This window comes from Carex rostrata, chromosome 2, assembly GCF_964058835.1.
Source record: "Carex rostrata chromosome 2, lpCarRost1.2, whole genome shotgun sequence".
NCBI classification, from domain to species: domain Eukaryota; kingdom Viridiplantae; phylum Streptophyta; class Magnoliopsida; order Poales; family Cyperaceae; genus Carex; species Carex rostrata.
The window spans coordinates 18253205-18262344 of record NC_135919.1 but is presented as its reverse complement, the minus strand read 5'-3'; the positions used below and the strand labels follow the sequence as shown (position 1 = coordinate 18262344).

Genomic DNA, 9140 nt, shown 5'->3' with positions numbered 1-9140 from the left:
GTCTCTCCTTTTTTTTGAGAGAACAGTACGTCTCTTTTATCCTGGGCCTATATGCCATTAGGCCTGATGAGGCTTCCTTGTGTGCATTTCCTTTTCAAAAATAAAGTAAACATTTAGACACATTTGGAGATACGAAATTGTTTGGGGACAAAAAAAGAGAGCCTAAAATTCGGTGGAATATTATGTTATTGTTCTTTGATACTCCAATTCATTGCCTCTTAAAGCTTGAAACAAAGCACAAACTAAATTTTTGAGATGTTTGACATATGTACAATAAATTGGTGATCATAAGGATCCCCTCAGAAATGTATAAATCAATTCTGACGAGAACGACATACATTTCGTTGCCAGCACACAGAACAAAGCTAGGAAATAGGAAAATGTCTATTTATCATTTTTAGGTTACCAACTTTTTGTCAGGATTTACTATTATTATTGATTTATTGTAACAACATCATTGTATAATTATATTTAATTCGTTATGTTCAATACAATTATGCACTAATGCCTATTTTTCATTTGGTATTTCTGGCTTTGTAAAGGAGTGAATAAAATCAGTAAAATTTATATATGATGAACCTCCTTCCTCTATTGCCTTCTTTGCTTTCTCAGAAAAATAATTACTTCTCTGTCTTCTTTCAGTTGCTTCAATTCCTCCATCCATCAGAGCAGATATCGCCTTACTGATGTCATCACTCTTCACCAGGACAACATCCTCAGTACCATAGTTTGTATCTTTTACACCGAGACTCACTCCGATTCTTAGAAATTCCACAACCAATTTCTCATTGACAAATTGATCTGAAAATCGTGGCCATGTGATCATCGGTATACCCATAGAAATCGCCTCTAGCATTGAGTTCCATCCACAATGCGTTATAAAGCTGCCAACCGCTGGGTGTGACAAAATAATCATCTGAGGAGCCCAACCGACAATAATAAGACCTCGATCCTTTGTTCTCTCTTCAAACCCTGCAGTTATCCATTTTTCAACCTCGGGATTCATTTCTTTCTTCTTAATCACCCATATGAACGGTTTGTTTGACGCCTCTAAGGCATTCCCAATCTCCATAAGTTGTTGAGGGTTTGTATATGCAGCACTACCGAAGCTGATGTACAAAACCGATGCAGCATCCCTGCTGCTGAGCCAGGTTAGCACTCGATGCCTTTGATCAATTGCCTCTTTATTTCCCCGACCTACTTTCATTTCAAAATCCTTGTTGTAAAGGCAAATTGGCCCTATTGTCCAGACCCTTTTTTCTATCTTCTTCTCATAATTCTCAATAAACAATTGCTCCAACTCGAGGAAGGTATTTATCATCACCCCGTCGGCTGTCGACTCTTCTTCAAGACACTTTTTTCTCATATCCTCAAACAACGGGTTATTAAAGAAGCCGGGTGTCTGAGCTTTGGTGACTTCTAATTTAATAGGAAAATCCGGCACGGTCACATATTCATTCTCGTCGTTTACGCTATCATACACCTTGTGACACCCTAGATTATAATCGGTAGATATATAAAAGCATGATGGTCCATGAAAGATTACCCTAGGTATGCCGAACTTTCTCGCGATGGGACCTGTCCATCCATTGCACATATCAGTGATCATGCAATCCGGCGGTCGTTCAAGGCTTCCGAGAAAAGCTTCCAAGGGCTCATCGAGTGAGTAAATGGCCTCAAAGAAAGGCCTGAAGAGGCTAAGGTCGGGGATGTTTTCGACACTTTCACACCCCGGTGGCAAACCGAACTTTACATTGGGAAAACTGAGCTCGACGAATTCTATTGAGAGATTTGCCTCTTTTGTCCGCTCAATAATGGGTTTGATACGGTCGGCATTTGCTGGTGTGATTATGAGGCGTACACACACCCCACGCTCGGCTAGAATGCGTCCAATGTCTACCATGGGGATAAGATGGCCTTGAGCAGCTAATGGAACTAACACGAAATGAGGTTCATTTGATTCTTCTCTGAAGCAATTCATATTTGCTTGTGTTTTTATTGGTATAGCTCTAAGCTCTTGGTTTTAATTGGGAGAAATGAGCTCCAATTGTATGAAGGTATTATTTGTAAGGTAGTAGCTAGGGTTTATCAACTATATATATATATGAGGTGTACGCGTAACAAATTTGGTTTGTGATCGAGTTTGTGGTAATGGGAAGAGGTAGGAGGATTGAGGAAAGTTCGAAAGTAGGTGTATGGGTTCCACGTGTCCGCACTCCAGTCAATGATTAGAGATTTGGTCCAAGTTAACTTTCTCCGTTGTCATATGAAATGGAAACTTCAGGGTTAACATATCAATCATGTAAGACCAAGTTAATTAATTTGCTTAGTATTTGCACTTTCTTAATACATATATGAAATTAATGTGATGTTCATCATGAAAAAAGAGTAAAAATAATAATAAATTGAACGAAAACTTTTATTAATATGGTAATATATATATACACTGATAAAAACATAAATTGATTGCATATCATTTTTTTCTGTTAGGAATTAAAGAGCAATAGATTGTAAAATTGCAACAAAACTGGCCGGAGGCATGATTATAACTGGATGGAGATGATATGAATAGAAAGAGACGGCTTCTGACGTATTATCTGTTATAATATGAAGTCAAAGTAAATGGGTCAAACCCATTTGCCTTTTGCCATCGGTTTGAGCTTAACCGATGGTATTTGTTTTTGTCTTCAATCGGCCAGTAATTACCACCGATAGTAATTTGATTCTTTGCTATCGGAAATTTAGTAAAACCGTTGGCATTGTTAGCTGATTTGATTAATTGGCTGAGCCGTAGTTTTCACAAGTGAGCCAATTTATTCGTTAGTAATAAGAAAATAGAGCTGCTCTCTTATCTATTGAACTAAGATTTATTCTAGGGTTTGGTTTCTTTTTTTTTGTAACAATTCACCTTATACACTTAATAATTTCGTAGATTAGTGTATGAAATTGTAAGAGTGTGTGAGAGAGAGTGTTATTGGCTTGTTAATATTTTTGTATTTGTAAAAACTTTTTGATCTAGTGCTCCCGTTATTTTTTTTCGAAAGAGTTTTTACATAAAATCTTGTGTCTATCTTTTATTTTCTGTGTTTGATTATTTGTTTGTATTGGTTTCTTATTTAACTTTCATATTTTTTCATTTGATCTGATATTGGTGTATGGCCATAAAGTGTTTGACGGAATAACTCATTGAACGCTTCTGCGTACCGTTCCCAACATTATCATAGACCAGCTATATTGCCTTTCTACTTTGGCTGCTAACTAAATAGTTATTTTTGCCTTTTTACGTCAAAAGAAAACAACAAAAAATAAAATGGTGGGCGCGATGGGGTTAGGTTTTTTTTCCATCAAATCTAGACCATTATGTAAGATGTAATGATCGATGTATACCAGAGCAAACCTAATCTTTTGTTTCGACTTTAATAATAGGAGAATTTTATGCATATCTTTCAAATATATTGAAATTACGTATTTTTTAAATCTAAATTTCATAATATTATGTTTACCATTATAAATATAAAAAAACTCACAAATTTAATCAATTAAATGTCTTTTCTATTAAAACTCACTTTTAAATTTATAAAATACATATTTTACCTTTTAGAGTTCTAATTGGTCAGTTGTGCATTTGAAAAAGAGGAGGGTTCAAATGCACCATCATTTTAGTGCTCCAATATGCTCCACATGGACTACATCATTTATCTCTATTTTCAAAGTTTGAACAGTCGATTCGAACCGTTCAACATGATTTTCATAATAAAATATGCTTGGAGACCAAATTTTATAGTTTTTTAGAATTTTTGTACTATTTTTTAAGGTAGATACAAAATCACTTTTTAAGGAGATTCTGGAACATCCGATAAAGTCATATTGTACCTATCTAAAAACATATTAAAAAAATTCTAAAAAATATAAAATTTGATCTGCAAGCATATTTTATTATAAAGATCATGTTGAAAATAAAGATAAAAGACGTGGAGCATATTGAAGCACCAAAATGATGGTGCATATCACTAACCTTAAAAAAATATATCCAAATTTGAAATTTTAAAATCCAAACATCGATCCGAACCGTTCATCTTGTTCTCCATATTAATATGTGCTTGAAGACCAAATTTTATATTTTTCTGATTTTTTTTACTATTTATTAAGCCACTTTGAAAATTGTTGATCAAACGGTGGATTAACAAAACAGTAAAATCAGCAGCCACCGTTGGATCAGCAATTTTCAAAATAGCTTAATAAATAGTAAAAAAATTTAGAAAAATGTAAAATTTGGTCTCCAAGCACATATTAATATGGAGAACAAGATGAACGGTTCGGATCGATGTTTTGGATTTTAAAATCTCAAATTTGGACCGTATGCATATCGAGCCATATGCATACGAATGCACATTAGTCTCTCTCTCTCTCTCTCTATATATATATATATATAGGAGGGATCCAATTACACGATTTTATGGTGACACATCTTGACACCATATTTTTACAAGTTTTTTTTGCGATTTTAAAATCCAAACAGACGATCCGAACCGTTCAACATGATCTCCATATTAAAATGTGCTTAGAGACCAAATTTTACATTTTTTTGGATTTTTTTTAGTATTTATTAAGATGTGCACAAAATTGTTATTTTTAGGCAATTTTGGACCATTGAAAAACAACAATTTTTAAAATCCTAAATAAATAGTAATAAATTTTCAAAAAATGTAAAATTTGGTCTCCAAGTACATTTTAATATGGACATCATGTTGAACGGTTCGGATCGACTATTTGAATTTTGAAATCGCAAAAATAACTTATAAAAATATGGTGTCAAGATGTAGCACCATTTTTGGTGTAATTAGATCTCTCCTCATATATATATATATATATAGGGATAAGCTACCATACATTGCAATGCATGGAAGGGTCTGTGCATTGCATTGTGAGCTGTTGGATCGGCTTTAAAATTCATGCAAATCTGATAGATGGGATTTCAAAATATGTCGCTGGAATTCAAAATGGAGCCTCCCACCCCATCCATTCTTTCTCTCTTACGCACCTTAGGCGATTCTCCAGCGAACCTCCTCTTCAAACGGCGCCACCTCCAGCGGCTCTCCTCTCCTGCCAGCGCCAACACCAGCGATTCTCCTCTACTCTCCTCTCCTGTCCTGTCGGCGCCAACACCAGCGACTCTTCTCTCCTCTCCTGTCGGCGCCACCTCAGTGACACCATTATCAGATCTCCACCTCCAACGACCCCCATTGTCAGAGGTTTGTTGTTCAACTTATATACGGTCATAGAAGGTAAAAAATGAAAACAAAACTTGCATTGATAAATAATCGAATTACTAAAATTTGTAGGGTTTGAATTGCAAAACTTTGAATATACAGAGGGTTAGAGTTGCTGGGTTGGTAATTGAGAATAACAGTAAACATGCATGGTTAAGTAATTTAAAATAGGACACCATTATTAGGGGCATAATTATGCTAATTGGCGATAGAGATGAAGATATTGTAATCAGTATGGCATTGCTTTTTGTTTAAAACATGTTAATTGAAAATAGTGACTTTCTTTGTCTTTTGTCCTTTCCTTTTTCATTATGTTTGGTATCGAATTATTTTAGGTCACCAATTTCTTAAAATAGTAAAACCACGTATAAATGGAGAAACAAAAAATCTACATTACAATTTCTTAATAACTGAACACTTAACATGTGAAAATAAAAGAAATTCAAAGATACTGGTAGAAGAGTTGTATAAGGTCGCCAAATTCTAGAAATAACTACATGCCTTAAGATGTGCCTTCTATATTTGCCTATTTTGCAGAAAAAATTGGTTATGATCAATAATCTTTGATCATAACCGAATTTTCTTTAAAGATGTAGAATTTCAAAACAACCACCTACTTTATTAGGAAAATATTCAATTAAAGGACATAGTTAACACCAGAATCCGAAAAATTGAGGTAGGATTCTGCAAGATGAATTAAGTTGACACCACTGAGATAGGACCAGACTTGGTGGTCTGTACCAGTATCAGACCTGATCGGTGCAACAGACAATTGGTATGGCAACAAAATGGTATAAAATATTAGAATCCAAATGTTGGTTTTTGCCTACTAATATACAAAAATAAAATAATAAGATTGAGACCCTGGGCGTTGGCATTAATAAATATTTTCAGTTTCATTTGTAAAAACCAGACTGGTACTGGTTAAAGGCACCTCCTTAGTCGTCCCTTTGATTTACCCTTCATTTTCTTTCTCTCTTTTTTGTAGTCTTCTCAGCATTTTGACCAACACTTTCCATATGTAGATCCAAGAACAAAGCTGCTTTATGCTGACCCTAAGGTGTTCAGACGGGTCAGAAATCTTCCGAATGAGCATGTGAATGGTACTTGGCTGAGAAGATTATATTCGTCAACATGTTGCTCTTTATTATAAATAAAAATGTGTTTGTATCAAGTAAAACTAGTAAAATTGGTTGCTAGGGTTGTTTTCTATTTGCTGTTACTCTTTTGTTATGGATGCTATTGTTGGCTGTAAATTTTTGTTATTGATGTTATTATGGGCCGTAAATTGATTTGTTTGTGGTTGGCTTTATGCCGTAAATTGATTTGTTTGTAGTTGGCTTTATGTTCATGCTGAAATTTCTTTGGAACATCACTATAGTTGGTACAAGCAAATTATGTAAATTGAGCATCCAATTTTGATTATTTCTGCAAGAAACTCTAAAGAAAATTGAATCTTTCCAAACAACATTAAAGCATTAAATGGATACTTATGAGATACAAGGTACCAGAAGTGGAATAACTAAAAATCTAAATGAACAACTTCAATTGCACACATTCAACACATTATCTTCTATTGTCAGTTATAAAACCAATGAAACAAATTGAAACATAGTTGACATTCATAGTTACATTCACAAGTACTGTTACATAGTCTCAACTCTTAACACATGCACAAAATAATGCAATCTTTGTTACTTATAAATTCACATGCACAAGTACTGTAATAAATTCACATCCTACTACATCTCTCTACATTGTATGTAATTTAAACATCAAAGAAGGCTCGCCACATCTTTTACAACAGATTCGCTTTGACATTGCTTGCAAAGAAAGCTCGTCACATCTAAATTCCATGCATGGTACCAGCTATTTTGAGAGATCGTATTTCCTAGACAAAGATTAACAAATATAATAAAATCAAAACATAGTTTTGAGTCAGAAATGGAGGCCAGTACCAACAGCATCTCTACTAATTAATATCATTGTTGTCATTATTATGTTTCTTACAATTACTACTATCATCACAAGCTCTGGTAAGAAAGGTAAGCTCACTTATTTTGCTTGTATAATTAAAACAATAAGGGCTTACTATAATCAGAGAAAAGGAAAAAAAATACCAGCTTTACGCACACCAAGATTCTAGAGTTTTGCTTGGCTGATCAAGAGAAGACTACTGCTACCTGGATCGGTGGCGGAGAACTAGTAGCGAGGCAGAACGGTGCCTCTCAGAATAATCAACATATAGTCTTATACAACAGATTTCAGTCAGAATCGAAACTAATATAGTGACTTAGAAGCCAACAAAATCATATATTGACAATTGCTAGTAAGCTACTATATCTGAAAATAAAAAACTCAACCATATTAATTAGACTAAAAGCCAACTAAATCTCTAAAGTGCACAAATTTTCTAAGACAACTTAAAAGTCTAAAATCTTACGAAAACACTAATTTGCATTTGTCATGGTGCAAATTTGCATATTTGGAATCAAAATCTGGGCATCCTAATTTCAGTACATCTTCCAATTTAAATTCCTCTTTTAGACTAAATAAGGTGACAAAAAATAGAACAAAGAACCAACTTTGTACCTAAATGCGGCACTAGAATGTTGAGGCTGTGAGCTAGACTTCCAAGTTCCATCTACCATTAAAAATTAATAAGGAAAGAGAATTCAAGTTATTATACTCTGATTCTCAAGTCTTGAAAATGAGCAAGAATTTTAGCTCCAAGCAACAACCGACTTCTAAAAAAAACACAGATTTGACTAAAATCCTTTTCGAAACTTTGTGCATGAGTTACTCCCCCAAAACCAAGATCTTTCATGAAAGACAGTGCTTGAACAATGACAGATTTTTTTGAAAAAAAACTAAAGCAGAAAGCACCATTTCCTTCTTAATCAAAAGACATACCTCAAAGGAGAAGAAGCTGGGCTCTTGTTAGGCTGATGGAGGCGGATTGGTGGCGGACTAGCGGAGTTTGCTTCGGTGGAGGCAGAAAGAGATAGCGGCGCGACTTTTGGACTTGTGGTGAGGCCGTGAGATTCGATCGATTCTCTGGTGAGGAGCCGCGAGAGGAGGGAGAGTGGAGCGAGGCTTCGCTGGCGCCTCTCAGCATGAGAGAGAAAGAAAGGGACGGGGTGTGCTTGGAAATGGAGGGTCCATTTCCGACAATTTGAAAATCCAGCAAAATTTTCTCAATCAGATCTATCTGATCTGCAAGAATTTTAAAGCCGATTCAATAGCTCACAATGCAATGCATAGACCCCTCCACGCATTGCAATGTATGGTAGCTTATTCATATATATATATATATATATATATATAGTGGCTAATATGCATTCGGTTGCATATGGACCGAAGTGCTTACGGTCCAAATTTGATTTTTCAAAATCCAAACGGTCGATCTGAACCGTTCATCTTGTTCTTCATATTAATATGTGCTTGGAGACCAAATTTTATATTTTTCTGAATTTTTTTACTATTTATTAAGTATTTTAAAAAATTGTTGATCCAACGGTAGCTGCTAATTTTACTGTTTTGTTAAGCTACCGTTGGATCAACAATTTTGTAAAATACTTAATAAATAGTAAAAAAATTCAGAAAAATATAAAATTTGGTCTCCAAGCACATATTAATATGGAGAACAAGATGAATGGTTCAGATCGACCGTTTGGATTTTGAAAAATCAAATTTGGACCGTAAGCACTTCGGTCCATATGCAACCGAATGCATATTAGCCACTCTCTCTCTCTCTCTCTCTCTCTCTCTCTCTCTCTATATATATATATATATATATATATATATCTCTCCATTCTATTATTAAGCACGTTGGGTGTCCGATCCGCCAACAGCTACGATTGAAAGATG

At 34.7% G+C, this 9140-nt stretch overlaps 1 pseudogene across 1 annotated transcript; it reads right to left on the bottom strand.

Moving 5' to 3' along the window:
• Positions 1-203: 203 nt before the first annotated feature.
• LOC144547031 (UDP-glycosyltransferase 73E1 pseudogene) lies at positions 204-2072 on the bottom strand (annotated as a pseudogene). Its single transcript, XR_013508960.1, has one exon. The product of XR_013508960.1 is annotated as a UDP-glycosyltransferase 73E1 pseudogene (transcript).
• Between the last annotated feature and the right edge of the window lie 7068 nt (positions 2073-9140).